Here is a 19390-nt window from a genome sequence, read left to right on the forward strand (position 1 = left end):
CATTCAACTTGTACGCAGGACACATCATGCGACATGCGGGGCTTGATGAATCCAAGGCCGGAGTTAAAATGGCTGGAAGAAATATTAACAACCTCAGATATGCAGATGATACTACTTTGATGGCTGAAAGCAAGGAATAGCTGAGGAGCCTTATAACCAAGGTGAAAGAAGAAAAGGCAAAAGCTGGGTTGCAGTTAAACATCAAGAAAACCAAGATGATGGCAACCAGACTGGTTGATAACTGGCAAGTAGAGGGAGAAAACGTGGAGGCAGTGATAGACTTTGTAATTCTACAAAGATTACTGTAGCCAGGAAATCAGAAGACGTTTACTTCTTGGGAGGAGAGCAATGACCAATCTCGATAAAATAGTGAAGAGTAGAAACATCACACTGGCAACAAAGGTCCGCATAGTTAAAGCAATGGTATTCCCCATAGTAACCTATGGATGGGACAGCTGGACCACAAGAAAGGCTGAGTGAAGGAAGATAGACGCTTTTGAACTGTAGTGTTGGAGGAAAATCCTGAGAGTGCCTTGAACTGCAAGAAGATCCAACCAGTCCATACTCCAGGAAATAATGACCGGCTGCCCACTGGAGGGAAGGAGATTAGACACAAAGATGAAGTACTTTGGCCACATCATGAGAAGACAGGAAAGATTGGAGAAGAGAATGATGCTGGGGAAAATGGAAGGAAAAAGGAAGAGGGCAAGGGCAAGATGGATGGATGGTGTCCTTAAAGTGACTGGCTTGACCTTGAAGGAGATGGGAGTGGCGACGGCCGACAGGGAGGTCTGGTGTGGGCTGGTCCATGAGGTCATGAAGATTTGAAAGCGACTGAACGAATAAACAACAACTGTCTGTCTTTATTAATTAATCAAGAGGTTATAACAGTCATGATGAAAGACAGTTATTTCTTGCTTCTCTTTTGCCCTTTTGAAATAATAACTTTCTATCTCACTAAATGTTAATCCTATATAAAACCAAGACCAAAAAATACAATAGGGCAAAAATTAATCTTGCCCACATCTACACAGCGGTGACCATTACAGGTTCCAAATGCTATAACTCCCATGAAAGTTAATTAGTTTTCTGGAATTCCCCCTGCCCTGAATCACTACATACAAGTGTTGATTTTTTTTCTTCCAATATCAACATGGCAAATGGCGGGTCATGCTGAGAGTTGTACTCAAAAAGATCTGTAGGGCATCATATTGAGGAAAGCTTCTCTAATGAGTTCTGAAATCACTAAGTGGATCAGCACTGCTTCCTTTGCCAAAGGTTCCTTTGCCAAACCATAGGTGTCATGCAAAAATGAATTCTTACAACCAGTGTGCCTCTGTATTGTATTTTACGGCACAGTTTCAAATGATATTATTAGGTTGCAAGGATATCTTGTGCTCAGCATTTCTGAAGGTTTTATCCTGCAGTGGAGCCAAAAATGATCTCATGGTAGTTAAATGAAAACTGCTATCTCAGTAATGTACAGAAGCCGTCTTCATAATAAGAAATAATGTTAGGTCATCTTCAGTTTAGAGTATTTGGCTGAATTCCCCCTTTCTGGTGAAAACTAGCAGTTTCACTGGGTGAACGACAATAGGTGGTTAATGAACATACCAGCCAGTGCTCCAGCAGTAAAAAATGAGGGATTTGGCAAGCGCCGAAACCGCAGATTCGGCAATGGAAATGCGGTATGTGATCAAGTATTTCCAATGAATATTGTTCTAAATGTAGCTCAGAATGGTTCTGTGCTGTGATTGAATTATTAGCAAGACTCTGGGCACTAAATCACTTGGCTTGCTAGAATCAAAACCTCTGCTTAGCCATCATTCTGCAAGGGTGACCTTCATAGAGCCTAGGAAGGAAATCCCGTTTGCCTGTTGTTCCAGCATAATTCAAAAGGCTCACTAGAGTGGCATAATGGCCTAATACCCACATTGAAAGAGCCAGTTGGAGCATCCCAGCTAGCATGGGGTGCATCTACACTACAGAATGAATGCAGTTTGACAGCTATTTTACCAGCTGTTAGGATTTCTGGAAGTTGAAAGCCAAAAACATCTGGGGACCCCAGGTTGAGAACCATTGAGCCATGCCAGTTAAAGTAGTGTCAATTTGCATTCATTCAACAATGTAGATGCACTCACATTATGAGTGCATAATGATAGCCCTATGTTCCACTTTGACTACCATGGCTACTAGGAGCCTCCGGTGGCCTAGGGGATAAAAGCCTCGTGACTTGAAAGTTGGGTTACTGACCTGAAAGCTGCCAGGTTCGAATCCCACCCGGGGAGAACGTGGATGAGCTCCCTCTATCAGCTCCAGCTCCATGCGGGGACATGAGAGAAGCCTCCCACAAGGATGGTAAAACATCAAAAACATCAGGGCGTCCCCTGGGCAACGTCCTTGCAGACGGCCAATTCTCTCACTCCAGAAGCAACTCCAGTTGCTCCTGACACGGAAAAAAAAAACATGGCTACTTTCTGTGGAATTCTTTGGTTTGTTGTTTCAGTGAAGCCCAACACTGAGAATTCAAAATGTCCCTTGCAAAACTGCAAATTTCAGGATTCCATCAAAAGCCACCATGGCAAGGTGATTTAGTGGTTTGAGCATTGGATGAAGACTCTGGAGGCCAGAATTTAAATCCCTACACAGCCATGAAACCCACTGGTGAGTGACCTTTGGACAAGTCACACTCTTTCAGCCTTAGAGGAAGATAGAAGCAAACCCTATTCAGTGGTTCCCAACATTTGGGCCCCCGGGTGTTTTGGACTTCAGCTCCCCAGTTCCTAACAGCTGGTAAGTTGGCTGGGATTTCTGGGACTTGAATTCCAAACACCTGGAGGCCCAAAGTTTGGGAACCACATTTTTTTTGTGTTAGTCGTGACTTAAGAACATACTGCAAGTCGCTTCTGGTGTGAGAGAATTGGCCGTCTACAGAGATGTTGCCAAGGGGACACCCAGATGTGTTACCATCCTGCTGGGAGGCTTTTCTTATGTCCCCACAAGGTAGAGCTGACAGACAGGAGCTCACTCTGTCTCTCAGATTCGACCTGCCAACCTTCAGGCCAGCAACCCAACCTTTCTGTGCAGTTCAGCCGGCACAAGGGTTTAACAAATCTTACAAAAAAACCCAACAAAAATAGTGCTGTAACAGTGTCGTGTGATAAGGCTTCAAGAATCTACCAGCACCTTAAAGACACATTTTACTTAGCAAATAATCTTTTGTGGACTAGAGCTGCATTTGAATGAATGCAGTTCTTACAATCAAAAACACTGCAGTAAGAAAAAGAAAAACAGTAATGAGAAAAATAAAAAGAAGCATGCTTGTTTGTTTGTTTATAGTACAGATTTTGGATGAAGCAAAAATTAATTTTTGTTTAGAATTAAATTCTATGTCCATGATATCTCATTGTGTATGTATAATCAAATGTGAAAATACAGATACAGACAGTCCTCGAGTTACAAACATCCAACTTACAAATGCTTAAGAACGAGGCTGAGACAAAAGGAAGTGAGAGAAATCTACTACTAGGAAGAGAAATTCATTCTTGGAAGAATTGTGATGGGGAAAAGGTGTCTCCACTGAAGCTTTAGCACAAATCCTTGTTTCCATAACAAGTCAAATTTTTCGGTATCCAATTTTCACAGGGACAGAAAGTGAGGAGAAATCTTCTGAGCACAGACAACAAAACAAACCCCACAGGTGTGTTAGGCCTTCCCTATGCAATCCAAAGCTAAGAAATGTATATGCATTTTGTTCGTAACTTGGGGACTGCCCTCAAAAATCTAAAAAAAACCCTGAAATCTAAACACTCTTGATCTGAAGCTTGTCAGATAAGGGATACCCAACCTGTATTTCTGTATCATTTCCCAGTCCACAAGGGCTCCTGAAGTGATGAGCAAATAAAAACCAATTAATACAAAGATATAACAGTTTTAAAACATATTAAGATATTCTTTAAACTCATAAAAGTAATCTAAATGCTTAACAATAAAAGAATGTAATGTGCAGCTAAAAGGAAACTTAGCGAAAACAAACAGTCTTCCTTAAATATAAGGAATACATTACATCAATCGGTTACAAAGAAGCAAAAAAAACACCAGTCAATAGTAAAACTTCAGCAACAAAACAACATAAAAGCCAGTAATTGATCTAAAAATATCTGTCATGTCAGCAGAGTGGCAATAAAGATAGAGGTTGATTTGCTTCCTTTGACCGAAGGGTGCATCCACACTCTAGAATGAATGCAGTTTGATACCACTTGAAATGCCATGCCTCAAACTACAACTCCTGTGATTCCAAAGCCTAGAGCCATGGCAGTTAAAGTGGCGTCAAACTGCATTCATTCTACAGCGTATGCGCTGTGGAAATTGAGTCTGGAGGCTTGTCTACAGTAATATATTGTATATACATATAATATTGATAATAATATTATGATGTAATACAATGTAATAATAATAATACACTATTATAATTGTATATATTGCATGCAATATTACTAATAATATTGCAATATAGTCGTAAAGTACAATATAATAATATATAATGCTTATGTAGTGCTTATATTATGCTATACTAATAATATAGCTTTAACACACTGGTGGCACAGTGTGTTAAAGCGCTGAGCTGCTGAACTTGTGGACCAAAAGGTGCCAGGTTCAAATCCCGGGAGCGGAATGAGCACCTGCTGTTAGCCCCAGCTCCTGCCAACCTAGCAGTTTGAAAACATGCAAATGTGAGCAGATCAATAGGTACCGCTCTGGCGGGAAAGTAACGGCGCGCCATGCAGTCATGCCAGCCACATGACCTTGGAAGTGTCTACGGACAACGCTTAGATATGGAGATGAGCACCAACCCCCAGAGTCGGACACGACTGGACTTAACGTCAGGGGAAACCTTTACCTTTACCTTAATAATATAATATATTGAATGTATATATAACTTGTAAGCCGCCCTGAGTTCCCTTCGAGGTGAGAAGGGCAGGATAGAAATGTCGCCAATAAATAAATAAACAAATAATAAAAATATCACACTCACTTTGTAGCTGCCTTGTTCCTGACAAATGATAAATGATTCTTCTGGCAGTGAAAGGGTTTTAATGTGCTAAAACACTTATTTGTCTGCAATTTGCAGGAAAATCTGGATGTGTTTTGCTATGTGTGTGCAGTCTACTTCAGGAGTCTAGCTCAAGACTGTTCAGTCATCCTGAAATCAGAGGAGTGCAGCATACTAGCGGTTGAGATGGGAACTAACTTAAACATTTGATGGGGAAAGAGTGATTCTCTACTTACTTACTTGCAAGTAAATGGCTTATTTATGGGTAAACAACTAAAACCAGTGGTAATTTGAATTCAAGGTACAGTAAAGTCTCGCTTATCCAACCTTCGCTTATCCAATGTTCTGGATTATCCAACTCAATCTGCCTCCTGCTTGGATCCACGGCTGTTTCCCTAGGCAGAAAGGACAGAACTTTTTACGAATTTAACTTCTGACAATGTTGTTACTGTAAGTTCATTTTATGTAATTCTATCTTTTTTTGTAGTCAATTTTTTAGTAGTCGATGCTTTTGTAGTCAATATTTTCAATACATTGCAATGTTTTGGTGCTAAATTTGTAACTACAGTAATTATTACATAACGTTACTGTGTATTGAACTGTTTTTTTCTGTCTATTTGTTGCAAAACATGATGTTTTGGTGCTTAATTTGAAAAATCATAACGTAATTTGATGTTTAATAGACTTTTCCTTAATCCCTCTTTATTTTCCAACATTTTCACTTATCCAACATTCTGTTGGCCCGTTTATGTTGGATAAGCAAGACTCTACTGTATACTGTTTCAATGCAGTATATTACAGGTAGGTGTGGCACGAATGCAGTGAATCCAGGTAGTTTTGGGGCTGAATAATCTGAATTACAACTGGGTTATTTTGGTAGTGGAGCAGTGGGTTGAACTGCTGAGCTGCAAAACTTGCTGACCAAAAGGTTGGTGGTTCTAATCCATGAAGTGGGGTGAGCTCCCGTCATTAGCCCCAGCTTCTGCCAACTTAGCAGTTCGAAACATGGAAATGTGAGATCAATAGGTACCGCTCCGGCGGAAAGGTAAAGGCGTTCCATGTAGTCATGCTGGCCACGTGACCTAGAAGGTGTTTACGGACAACTTCGGCTCTTTGGCTTAGAAATGGAGATGAGCACCAATACATATCCTGTTTAGTTGTAACTTGCATAAGAAAGAGAGAAATCAATACCTCGGCTATGCATTATACAAAAGACACACTGGGATATTTATATTAAAACTATCTTTTTATTGGCCAGCCAGAATGCTAAAATAACATATAAAACTGCCGTTTTTCTATTTAAAGCAACTCTGCTGAGAACTGAGTATTTGGAGTTGATTGGTGTAAATTTTAGGGGTGATGCAGATATTTGATCTGGTTCAGCATCTTGACTCCTTGTTGTTAAAAACTTGTTTAACTTTTGGTTGAAATGTGGGTTGTTTATTGTATGTGTTAAATGTGTTTGTCAAATGTTTTGATATGGCCGCTAGGCTAATCAATAAAACATATTCATTTGAATTGCTGCCAGAATCTGTTATTACATTCTATTGGGGGCCTCTTATTCATTGTTGTCATCGTCATGGTTTGCAATGATACTATATGTGGGTTAAATGGAAAATCAAATGCATGAAGCCGATTGGCTGAGTTTGCAAAGACCTGGGGAATTGGTTTGAAATTGCAACTGTTGCTGTCCTGCTGCTGGAGAATCGGTTTGAACAGGTTTCTGTGTGTGTGTGTGTGTGAGTCTACTGAGTACTGGCTAGAAAGAAAATGGCTCTGTACTCAGAGAGGCCTGACTATTTCTGAGGCCTTGTTTGCTGCTGATCTTCACTAAAGCAGATTTATGGACTAAGAAAGGACTGCTCATGACTGCTGATTTCTGTAAGCAATCAGAGGGACTATTGTAAATACCATTGTTATATTGATCTCTTGAATTTAGTAAAAGTTCCTGTGTTATTTGTTCTGCAAAGCTGAGTGGTGCATCATTCTGTGGGGTGACTCTGTGCTCATGGGCACACGTAAGAGCTTCTATCACCCACAATCTGCAACAGTTGTCATTATTATGTGCCTTCAAATAATTTTCAATTTCTGATTCCCCTAATGTGATATTTTCACAGTTTTCCTGGCAAGATTTGATCAGTGGGTTCTGCCATAACATTCCTCAGAAGCTGAGTGGGTGTGATTTGTCCAAGGTCACCTACTGGATTCAATTACCAGGCAAGGCTTCAAATACTGAGTCCTAGCATTAGTCCAACACTCAAACCACTATAACATGCTGGCTCTCTTATTCATTGTATTGCAATAAGTCTAAGTCAGCTTGACAGTACATGCTGTAATACCAAAAACAGTGAGATGAAATATCATGAAATAAATTGATTAGCCTAAAAGATGCCATAAGATTCCTTTTTCTTTTCATTGCTTTGATCCACATCCTGATAAACTAGTTACAGTACAAAGATGTTAGATGTTTGTAGCATCTTTCTTGTGAAATTTAAAATGCTAGGCACAAAAATAAAACTTTATTGCTATTCTCAGCTGGCTATGAAAGCCTTAAACTTCCAGTATATACAGTAAATCTCACGGAAGTTAATAGAATCAAAGTGGTAGGCTCTTTATTTTCTGATCACACTAAGCAGTTAACATTCACTGGTGATGCCTTAGAGAGCATTTCACAGGAATATTTTTGTAGCGCTAATTATCCAATTTTTTTGCAAATCTCCCAAATTTTTTGGAATGTTTTAAGATTCTCTTCACAAGGGTTTGGAGGGCATTACAGTTATATTTGAAGCCTCCTGGACCCCGAAGGATAAAAACCAAATTTTTTTTTGCAAATATAACTTTTAAAAAAATTAATTTGCCACAAAATGACCTAAAATTCCCAATCTGGTAAAAGTGCCTGCATTGTTCACAGCAAAACAAATCTGTAAACCAGATCAACAAATGGGCCACACAGTTTACAGAAAACCTACATACATGATAGATACCTACATAAAAACTCCAACCATCACCCAAGTAGCACAATCAAAGCCCTGGCAGACCGTGCAAAAATAATCTGCCAACCCCACCTCCTCCGTGGTGAACTGAACCACCTAAACTGGGCTCTACAGGCCAATGGAAACTCCACCACAGACATCAGAAGAGCTTCAAGGCCAAGAACAAGTCAGGAGAGTAAAGACAAAGATCCACCCAGAGGAAAGGTGTTCTTACCAGACAACAAGGGAACCACTGAATACATAGGGAAGCTGATGAAGAAACAACCCACAAACTATCTACAGACCCACTAAGAAAATCCAGCAAATGCTACGTTCAGCAAAGGACAAGAGGAATCCTCTCACATATGCAGAAGTCTACCATATACCATGTAGCTGTGGACAAATCTACTTAGGGACCATCAAACGCAGCATTGCCCAAATACAAATCAAGGAACATGAAAGCCACTGCAGACTGACTCAGCCAGAGAAATCAGCCATAGCAGAGCACTTGATGAACCAACCTGGTCACAGCATATTATTGGAGAACACAGAAATGCTGGATCACTCTGACAACCACTATGTTAGACTACATAGAGAAGCCACTGAAATTCACAAGCATGTGGACAATTTCAACAGAAAGGAGGAAACCATGAAAATGAACAAAATCTGGCTACTAGCATTAAAAAAACCTCTAAAATCAGGACAGTAAATAAAGAACAACACCCTGAAAACAGGGGAGTTCCAGACAAGAAACAATCAGGGCCAGTTAACACCTCTCAACAAAGGATTCCACCAGGCAGATGCAGCCAGGCTTTGAAGCTGCAAGGCTTTTCAATGCTAATCAAGCTGGCCAATTGCAACATTCACACTTGCCTGAAACAGACAAGAGTTCTTTCTTCCACCCTGGACATTATTCCACAAATATATAAACCTCCCTTAGTTAGTTTTCAATAGACCTCATAACTTCTGAGGATGCCTGCCATAGATGTGGGTGACACGTCAGGAGGGGACACTTCTGGAACATGGCCATACAGCCTGGAAAATTCACAGCAACCAAAGGAATTTTGTTTGTTTGTGGGAGTGCATATAGTGAAGTTGTGGCAGTCAAAGGTCTCCCCAGCCTTGATGCAACCCCATCGCCATCCATAGTTGGATGCATTAGGGATAAGCCTTGTTTAATATGTTTGTATGATAATCTTCACAAAACTCTTAATTTTCCTATCTGTGCTTGGCAGCTGCTTGACATCTATTTTACTGCCAATGATTTAATGAATTCTGTGTCTTCTGTGAAATGTCTCTTGCTGTAGATAGTACTGGGAAGGAGACATTATAATCTTGTTTTAAAGTAGAGAAAACAACTATTCTCTGATTGTAGTGATTTGTTTTTTACTTTTGCCTCTCCTTGCTTCAACCCGCTGAATCTACTTAATCTGCAATCGACGTAATCTTCTTTTGTCCTTGGAGATCTGTTGTCTGATCTATTTTGTAAGAGATTGTAATGGATGTTGTATTATGATTGTTATTAGTAAAATTTCTGTGGAGTATATTTCCCTTTACTGCAACTATTATTGTAATGGAAAACGGGTTCTGTGAGCCAGAATTTTGGACCAGTTTTGGGACAATTAGTCATTCCTCTGTATGCTAAGCAAGTGCATTGGTGAGTCACTGTCTCCTTGCAGACGGAGTAAAAAAAGGAGGGATGCGAACCAGCATCTTACACAATTTCTTCCTTGTTCTGAGTCATTTCTGCTTACCTCACTGACAAAAATAACATTATGCAGCTCAGAAATCTTGTTAGCACTCTTGCAAAATCATTTGTCACTACAATCCAGGCATTGGTAATTATTACTGGAAATGATGCAAAATCCTGCTTGACCATAGAATCCCAGGTTGGCTAGCAGTACAATTTTGCTGCTGTCTTAGTGGAAGCATTAACAGGAAAAAGAAATCCTGATCCGTTGCTTTGCAGCTAAACTGCATACTCTAAAAATCCAGCATTTGGCAATTGAGCATTCATGAAGAAGTGAATACTGGGATTGTGGCTGTCACCACTCAATAAGGTGGGGGTATGTCACATACTGCTGCTCATAATTATGAATTCAGGTTTAGCTCCTGAGAATAAGTACCAACATAATTCATAAACAGGCAGTCCAGTCCTGTCCATTGATACAGCTGCTTTTTAATAGAAAGAGAAGTTTGTATTGTGACAGCTAAATTAGCACAGTATAATGAGGTCGAAGGCTGTTTAGAGCCGTGCAGCTGTTGTCCCAGATTTATGCAGCTGTCATGCCAGGAGTTTAGTTCAGGATCAGATTCCGGAGCAGGCAAGCAAAGATCAAAACCCAATAGTAGTAGTAGTAATAATAATAATAATAATAATAATAATAATAATAATAATAATTTTATTCTTTTATCCCACCTCCATCTCCCCGAAGGGACTCGGGGTGGCTTACATGAGAAAAAAGCCAAACACAACATAAATTGACATACAATCCATGAATTTAAAACACAATATAATAGTAAAGGTAAAGGTTTCCCCTGACGTTAAGTCCAGTCATAATGTCTGGTTGGTGCTCATCTCCATTTCTAAGCCGAAGAGTCGGCGTTGTCTGTAGACACCTCCAAGGTCATGTGGCTGGCATGACTGCATGGAGCGCTGTTACCTTCCCCCCGGAGCAGTACCTATTGATCTACTCACATTTGCATGTTTTCAAACTGCTAGGTTGGCAGAAGCTGGAGCTAACAGCAGGCTCTCGCTCCGCTCCCCGAATTTGAAACTGGGGCCTTTTAGTCTGCAAGTTCAGCAGCTCAGCGCTTTAACACACTGAGCCACCGGAGACTCTACAATAAAATAACATAGTTATACAACAACATAACATAATAAAATTAAAAAACTGAGACATCAATTGTTGTGTATAGTTTGTTTTAAGGACTTCACAACACCTTACGTGTCCACAGCTGTCTCTTGGAGTTTAGTGTTCAAGATCTAGGACCATATAATTGTCTTCGGGGTGCAATTTTGAAGGACATGTCAGCACCATATATCAATTCTGCAATTGCCCTTCAGCTTGATATAATTATGCAAGAATTGTCCTCTGAATGAATACCATATATCATGAAAAGAAGCATATTAAATGTTACATTTAAGTTGGTCTTCTTTAAGTCTTCATTTTTGCTTTTTTTTAGGTCCTAGGTCTTGATGATTCTGCATGACGCTTGAGGAAACCATGGCAGGTACGATAATTATGTGACCAATTTTATATTACAGGTGCTGAAAAAAATTAACTTTGTAAAGTCATGTTTGTTGCTGCATATCTTCAAGTCATTTCTGACTTATGGTGACCCTAAAGTAAATCTTTCAGGTGTTTTCCTCCTGTGAGGATGCATCTTGCAATTCTCCAGGCAAGATGTAGCTGCATACATATTTTTTGATATTATACCTTCTGTCTTCCTAAGATTATGAGATTTAGAAAGTTAGTTAGCTCCAAGATCTTTCCTATCTAGAATGGATTTCTTTTACTTCAATAAATACTTTTGAACTTATATTTTTGGCTCTGCATTCTCTTGATGTTTCGCCCACATCTATGGCAGGCATCCTCAGAGGAACCTCACAACTTCTGAAGATGCCTGCCATAGAAGTGAGCAAAACATCAGGAAAGAATGCTTCTGGAACATGGCCATACAGCCCAAAAACTCGCAGCAACCCTATGGCAGTATTGTTCTAATCTGGAATGTACTGGTAGTGTCAATCCAAATCCAGTTCAAATACTGTGCAAAGGGAAATGTGTTATTTTATTTATCAGATAGTTTATTATTGTTATGTAGATATACATCTCTGTCTTGATATATGGTTGCTACTAGAGCAGAGGAATGCACATATGGAAACATTGTATGCACAGAAATCTTTATTCTGAGCACAGGCATATTTTCCTATCCCTTGTAAATGATCAGATATTATAGCCATGGAAGGACGGCTACAATAATTTTTTCCAGTGTGGATGACACATTAGACAATGTTATTCCTTCTGCTCTCCTTACAGAAAGTCTATAATTACTTGACAATAATTTTGTTAACTTCTTCATTGTACAGTAAATATGAAACGGTCCAAAGTAATTTGTTTTATCAGTCAAGCTATCCAAAGTAAAGCGAAATGATTGATTCAGTGAGATTTAAATGGAAGCATGATACACACATTCAGAGATGCTTTTATTGATCTGTTCATTTAGCTGTGACAAGAGTAAGGAAACAAAGGCCCTAATTGCTTGTTCTGCGCTCATTCAATATGTGTGTTTCCTAAAAAAAAAAAAATCTGCTTAGTCTACACATGTTTTCCCAGAGTGCATGATGTCACTAATCTCAGTATCCTTAGATGACTCGATAATAATTTTGGCATAATATCTCGCTTTCTGTCTCTGTCCCTTTCTCTTTATCCTCAAGGACAATTCTAATTAATTAAGAATAGGAAAGTAGCCTGGGTAGCAAGGTCACAATGTGCATCAATTTGCATTGGTGAAGAAGTCAATTTAATTAGCATTGCTAGTGCCACCTCAGACTCTTGCAGTAGTGAAGACTGTGCATATCTTCTGTTCCCTGCCAGTATTTTTCTATTTTCCTTTATGCTTCGTATGGTATTTTCTTAACACCTCCAGATAGTGTTAAAGCAACGTAGCATTCTGTTTTGTTTTCTCTGTGAATACTTGTGTACCATCCAATCACATTTTCTTTAGCTGAGGTTTGGAACTGTTAGCATCTTGCTTAAGAATTTACATTAGTAAAGGAATGCTCACAATTGAAATGTGGTTTGGGAACTACAGTCATCCTTTTCTTTATTTTGAGAACTAAGGGCCTTTCCACACAGCCATATAACCCAGAATATCAAGGCTGATAATTCACAATATCTGCTTTGAACTGGGTTATCTGAGCCCACACTGCCATATAATCCAGTACAATGTGGATTTTATATAGCTGTGTGGAAGGGGCCTTAGTGATGATGGGTGCCCAGGAGGAACAATGGTAATCAAGATACTCCAAACTAGTAAAATGCTGTTGATGGTCAAAGGAAGAGAGATTGCACTGAAATCACATTGAATCTACAAATGCATCTTACTGTTTTATCACACTTGTGTGTGTCTAAGGGCCCTTCCACACAGCCATATAACCCAGAATATCAAGGCAGAAAATCCCACAACATCTGTATCACACCCCAAGGCTGCATGGGCACCTTGAAAACCACACTGGAGCCCAGAATATAAGCAATCAAGCTGTTTATTGTAGAATATAAGCAAGCACAAGCAAATAAAGTTCAAAGTCAATACAGTGGATGGACCACCAAGCAATATACTTATCTGTCCTAAATAGAAGTCCAACAAAGTCTCTCAAGGTTATAATCCTAACTGGAACTGTGCTTAGTCCCACAAGATGCAAGCAATAGTCCACAGAGAGTTCACTTTCCAAAAAGGAAACAGCAGGACGCCACAAGAACAAGAACCATACTCAAAGTAATCCAAAGAACTGTAATCCACACAGCAAGGAATCAGCAAGGTTCAACTGGAGACAAGGTACAACAAGGCAAGAGATACTTGAAATCCACAAGGCAAAATCTTGGCTTGGAAGTTACGGAGGCAAGAGCACGAAGACAGGGTTCTTTCTCACTTGAATAGCAATGTTGACAGCTCCGCAGTGCAGAGAAAGCAAGGAATATTTAAGGAGATTTCAAGGCTATTGTTTCTGATGAGAACTAGGGAGTGCTTTCCTTTTCATGAGAAAACTCCGCATTAGTGCATCTCTGAACCAGACGTTGTCCCTGCGTAAATATCTCCCTTCTGTCAAAGTCATCAACCCCCTCCGGGCTAGCAAACCCATCTGGCTGAATTAGCCTTGACTTCTTACAGGAATGCTTATCCCTGGTTTCAGAATCCTCTGTAGAAATCAATTCAGGCACCTGTAGCTGGATTGCAGGCCTATAATCATAGTCTTGGATAGGGCCAACGTCTGATTCTGACTCCAGCTCAGGCTGAGCTACAACAAACTGCTTTGAACTGGGTTATCTGAGTCCACACTGCCATATATTCCAGTTCAAAGCAGATAATGTGAGATTTTATTCAGCTGTGTGGAAGGGGCCTAAGTAAACCTAATGTTATTGAGCAATTTAGAGCAGCAGTGGATAGTGAGATCCAACCAGCTGTGGTTTAAGCCTGGTGAGAAAAAGAAGCCAATATTCCAGAATAGATTTCACCAAGTTGAAGCAGAAGCCACCGAGGTATTTAATTTCAGCTGAAAGTGATGCCAGCCCGCGATAATTCACCAGAATAGGTTGAGATACATAACACAGCAAAACATGTATGTTTATACAGTTTTCAAGTTAAAAATTATCACCACCCCCGGCTGGACCCAGCATTGCCATGATTGGCTGAGCCAGCGTGACATCAGCCCCTTCCTCTAAGGATGTTAGAGCCAGCTGCAATAAATCACTACTGACCGAGAGGTCATGAGTTCGAAGCCCGGGTCGGGTTAAGCCCCCGACCATTAAATAGCCCGGCTTGCTGTTGACCTATGCAGCCCCGAAAGACAGTTGCAGCTGTCAAGTAGGGAAATTTAGGTACGCTTTATGCGGGAGGCTAATTTAACTAATTTACAATATCATAAAAAAACTGCCAGCTAAACACGAAGAAAGGAATGAGGAAGTACAGCCACCAGTGGACAGTGAAGCAACAGCTCCCGCTGTGGCCAGAATCATGAAGCTGGAAAAAAATGTTAAATGCCTCTGTGTCTGTCTATATACAGTAGAGTCTCACTTATTCAAGCCTCGCTTATCCAAGCTTCTGGATAATCCAAGCCATTTTTGTAGTCAATGTTTTCAATATATCATAATATTTTGGTGCTAAATTCGTAAATACAGTAATTACAACATAACATTACTGTGTATTGAACTACTTTTTCTGTCAATTTTTTGTATAACATGATGTTTTGGTGCTTAATTTGTAAAATCATAACCTAATTTGATGTTTAATAGGCTTTTCCTTAATCCCTCCTTATTATCCAAGATATTCACTTATCCAAGCTTCTGCCGGCCCGTTTAGCTTGGATAAGTGAGACTCTACTGTATGTTGTTTGTCTGTTGGCATTGAATGTTTGCCATATATGTGTTCATTGTAATCCGCCCTGAGTCCCCTTCGGGGTGAGAAGGGCGGAATATAAATACTGTAAATAAAATAAATAAATAAATAAATAAGGCTCAATGGTCTTCTGAGGACTAAGGGCTCTTTTGTTGGCCTACTACTGTATTTCAAATTTTATTGGCAAATTTCAATTTAGCTAGTGTGACAAATGAAGCAGGATGTTAGTTCAGGTAGAATTACATCAGATTGTTCCTTGCAAGGCATCTCTTATGTGACTGCTAAATACAGACACATAATTTAGTACAGACATGCATTCTACGAAGCTTGGAACCAGTAATGCTGTAGTATGAAACTGTTAATTAAGTATTATAAACACAGATGAAGTTGGCCTGAAAAGTACATGATAAAGTTGTTTTCAGGATGATTTAAGATAATTTATGCGACTTTTTGACAGTTGAAGCCATCATCTTTGATGACTCATTTATGACTCAGGCGCTGAGTTATAAAAATAAAATCCAATGAAAGATTTTGCTCTTAGGAAATAATAAAAATGTATAGGTTGGTGCTCGGGATGCATTTTATCTGTGACAGCAGATGCTCATGAGCAATTTTATTGTTTGTTCAGTCATGCCAGTAATGATTTAGGGAAAGAAAATTAAACTAAGACCCTCGTAATTATAGAACCCATATCTACATTTTTCACTTACCCCTCTAGTAATCTCTAGTTTTTCCAACACAACTCTAATTATGGTTCAGCTAGAAATGAGGTAATTAATGGTATTTCTTTGGATCAATTGTTTCACATAACCACAGTATGGCTGGGCACAAATCTTTTGCAGATGCAGTAGTCTTACTGTAATAGTAATTCAGATGAAACCATCCTGAAAGGACCAACGCATTGACATCTCCGGCCCATCCTCTGTTTGGATATCAGCCAGCAAGCCAACACCTTAAATCAAGAAAGAATTTCCTAAGATCTACAGGGATACTTGCAGGAACACCTCAGCAAGCAAGAGTCCAAAAGTGGCAGTTAAAACCTGGAACCTCAATCTGGCTGATACTGGATGAGAAACTCCCTCCTGGACACAGAGAAGACTGGGCGACTTGGAAGGTGTTGAACAGATTGCGTTCTGGTACCACGAGATGCTGAGCCTTAAGAAATGGAGCTATAAAGTGGAGTCCATGACATGCGAGTGTGGAGAAAAGCAAACCACAGACCACTTACTACAATGCAGCCTGAGCCCTCACACATGCTCAATGGACGACCTTCTTACAGTGACACCGGAGGAACTCCAAGTGGCAAGCTTCTGGACAAAGGAAATTTAGCATAATGCTTCCGGTGGTGCAGCAGGTTAAACTGCTGAGCTGCTGAACTTGCTGACCGAAAGGTTGGCAGTTCGAATTCGGGGACTGGAGGAAACCATGAAAATGAACATAATCTGGCTACCAGTATTAAAAAAAACCAACTAAAATCAGAACAACACTCTGAAGACAGGGGAATTCCAGACATGAATCAATCAGGGCTAGCTAACTCCTCCCAACAAAGGATTCCCCCAGGTAGGAAGCAGCCAGGTCTTGAAGCTGGCAAGGCCGTTAATGCTAATCAAGGTGATTAATTACAACAGGTAATCAAACTGGCTAATTGCAACATTCACACTGGCCTCCAACAAACAAGAGTTTTCTCTCTCACCCTCGACCTTCCACAGATATACTCGTATTGCTTCGTTTCCAATATACCTCACAACCTCTGTGGATGCCTGCCATAGATGTGGGCAAAATGTCAGGAGAGAATGATTCTGGAACATGTCCATACAGTCCGGAAAACTCACAACAACCCAGTGATTCCGGCCATGAAAGCCTTCGACAACACAAAGTCCCATGATGTTCACAGGGGTTGCCGTTAAGTCAACAAGCAACTTGAAGGCGCCTACATATATACCTCTGTTTGATAGGCAACATGAAGGCAAGTGCACACACACATACACACACACTTTGCTTTTACTGGCAAAAGAGTAGGCTGTTTTAGCTGCGGTGTTCAGTAACTATAATCCATCATATAGACAGACTAATCCATTTTCTAGTGCAGCAGTGTCATTGTTCTAAATGGCTGGAACAAATCTCGGTCTCAAAGGCAACTGCCACTTCTAATTTACTTTTTTAGTGGTTTAGGTTTAGGGCACTGTGTGCATTGCTTACCAGCTTTTGTCCCCTGAATCTTTACCCTGCCTGCATGAAGCAAAGCAGATGAGTACAAGATGTTGAAGCCTTGTTTCATTGCTGTAGAGCTTGTATTTAATCTATTCCATATTTCTTGGAAGTGACTTGATGCAAATTTTTCCGAGATTCACCTTTTCTTCTTTGCGGTTTCTGTGACCCACACATAGGGTCACAGATGTGTGTGTGCATGCTTCAGGCTGACAAATATTCCAGCGTTGTGCCTATTGTAGGAGATAGGTTTTTAAGCAATTAAAAATACATAAAATTAACTCTCTGCATTTTAAATAGATTTAAATTGGCTGAAATGCATTAAAATTAATTCTTCATGGATTATTAAATGCATTAAAGTTCTTCCCACTTATTGACAAATAAAATTCTATGCGTATGCTTGTTAAATAGTATTACATTGTTAGTTATACAGAAATGAGCCTTAAATGTACTTTATAGGACTTTAATTATTTCTTATTGATGATCATAGTTGAACTAAAAGGAACTACATTGACCATGATGTTAACTACTCCATTGATTTTAATGATCTGCAAACAATTTTCAGTGACAAATCATGTCACTTTTAAAAAAAATCTGGGGAATATTGGGGGATTAAAAGAAGAATTTAGGAGCCCCATGCACCTCAAAGACTACACTCTGTTCTAGAAATTGGGAAGTCTTTTGACAGTAACCCTTCATGGTTTAGAACAATCTACCCTTATTTCCCACAATTTCTTTCATTTGCCAAAACTGGAGGAGGAGAAGGGACTTTCTCATCAATGTTTTTTACTCTAGTAGTGATGCTTTTTTCTGTTTTTTTTTCCTTTTTAGACTTTAATTTTTCCCATCAGTTTTAAACAATTAATTGAGCATGAGGATCTATAACTGCAAGCAGCTTTTCCATGAAATGTGTGGCTTAGGGAGTATCTATACTGGCAGGAAACCCTGAGGCTGTTTTGGAGAACCGTACTCTGCATCACCCCCAAGGTCTAGGCATGTGCGATCCAAAAAAAAAGAAAAGAAAAGAAAAAGGTTCTAAACTGTGTTCAAAAGTAGGGAGACTGGCGCTTTGTTTCTAAAGTCCTTTCCGAATTTTGGGGGTAGAAATTTCAAAACTTTACGAAACTTCCGAATCTTCTTAAGTATTTCATTAATGGCGGTTGCGCATGCTCAATAAGGAAGACATCATTGCCAGTGGGGAAACTTCAGGGGCTCATATATCCTTCATTTTTAAAGCTATTGAGGTGAAACTTGCTACAATGGTAGAACATATTTACCACTGTTTGCTTACCAAATTTCAGAATGTTTAACATATCCACAGATTTTTGGCAACTTTTCAAAGTTTTTATAAAAAAACATTTTTAATAATAAAGATAAACTGTTCCTGGTTTGAAAATATTATTTCCTGTTTCATTGTGTGGTCTTTACTTTGAAAGTCATTGTTCTACTCCAGAAACTCTGTTTTTGTGACAGAAACTATGTTAAATTGGTGGAGACTCAACAAAGCAAAATGCGCTATATAATATAATATAGGACGATGTCCCTTGCACAAAGACAACGTTTTAGTAGTGTAATAAACTTTCATCCATAGCATTTGGGAAAGATGTTTTATGTTCCCTGGGATGATGCACATTCCTTCTGGTTGAACAATTTGCTGATTTCCCATATATGTGTGAAGAAACCAGGAAGAAAAGGAAGTGGTTGCATAAATGTAACTGCTTCTTTAAGTGGCTACCCATGAAGCCATCCAACTTCCCTTTCTTCTCTATGTAGTCCCCTGCTCTTCCTGTTTGGATTGTATGAATGTACCGGTATGTATATGTATGTGTGTATTTGTTGTATTTGTATGCTACCGTTCTCCCAGAGTGGAACCCAAGGCGACTTCCAAAATAGTTAGATTGTAGTTTCCACAACAGAAGTGAGGGAAAGGATTGAGGGCATCATACTAGACACAAGAGGTCTTCCACCAAAAAGTCAATCAAGTTATAGAAGTTTCTAAGGTTAGGTTTTGTAGTTGCTGTGTGACTCACGTATAAATTCA

The 19390-nt window shown here is 39.6% G+C and overlaps 1 protein-coding gene across 9 annotated transcripts in view; it reads left to right on the top strand.

Annotated features, from left to right (window-relative positions):
* osbpl6 (oxysterol binding protein like 6) overlaps window positions 1–19390 on the top strand; it is a 139163-nt gene that overhangs the window by 30486 nt on the left and 89287 nt on the right. For 8 of the 9 annotated variants that reach the window (XR_010002346.1, XM_003225691.4, XM_008118209.3 and 5 more), the window contains exon 2: window positions 11212–11259. The gene's annotated coding sequence lies outside the window, so the exon portion shown is untranslated. Of the gene's footprint in view, window positions 1–11211; window positions 11260–18792; window positions 19161–19390 lie in introns of those variants that run through there. The other variant, XM_008118210.3, reaches the window with a different exon arrangement.

The sequence above is a fragment of the Anolis carolinensis genome, chromosome 1 (assembly GCF_035594765.1).
Source record: "Anolis carolinensis isolate JA03-04 chromosome 1, rAnoCar3.1.pri, whole genome shotgun sequence".
Taxonomy (NCBI): Eukaryota; Metazoa; Chordata; class Lepidosauria; order Squamata; family Dactyloidae; genus Anolis; species Anolis carolinensis.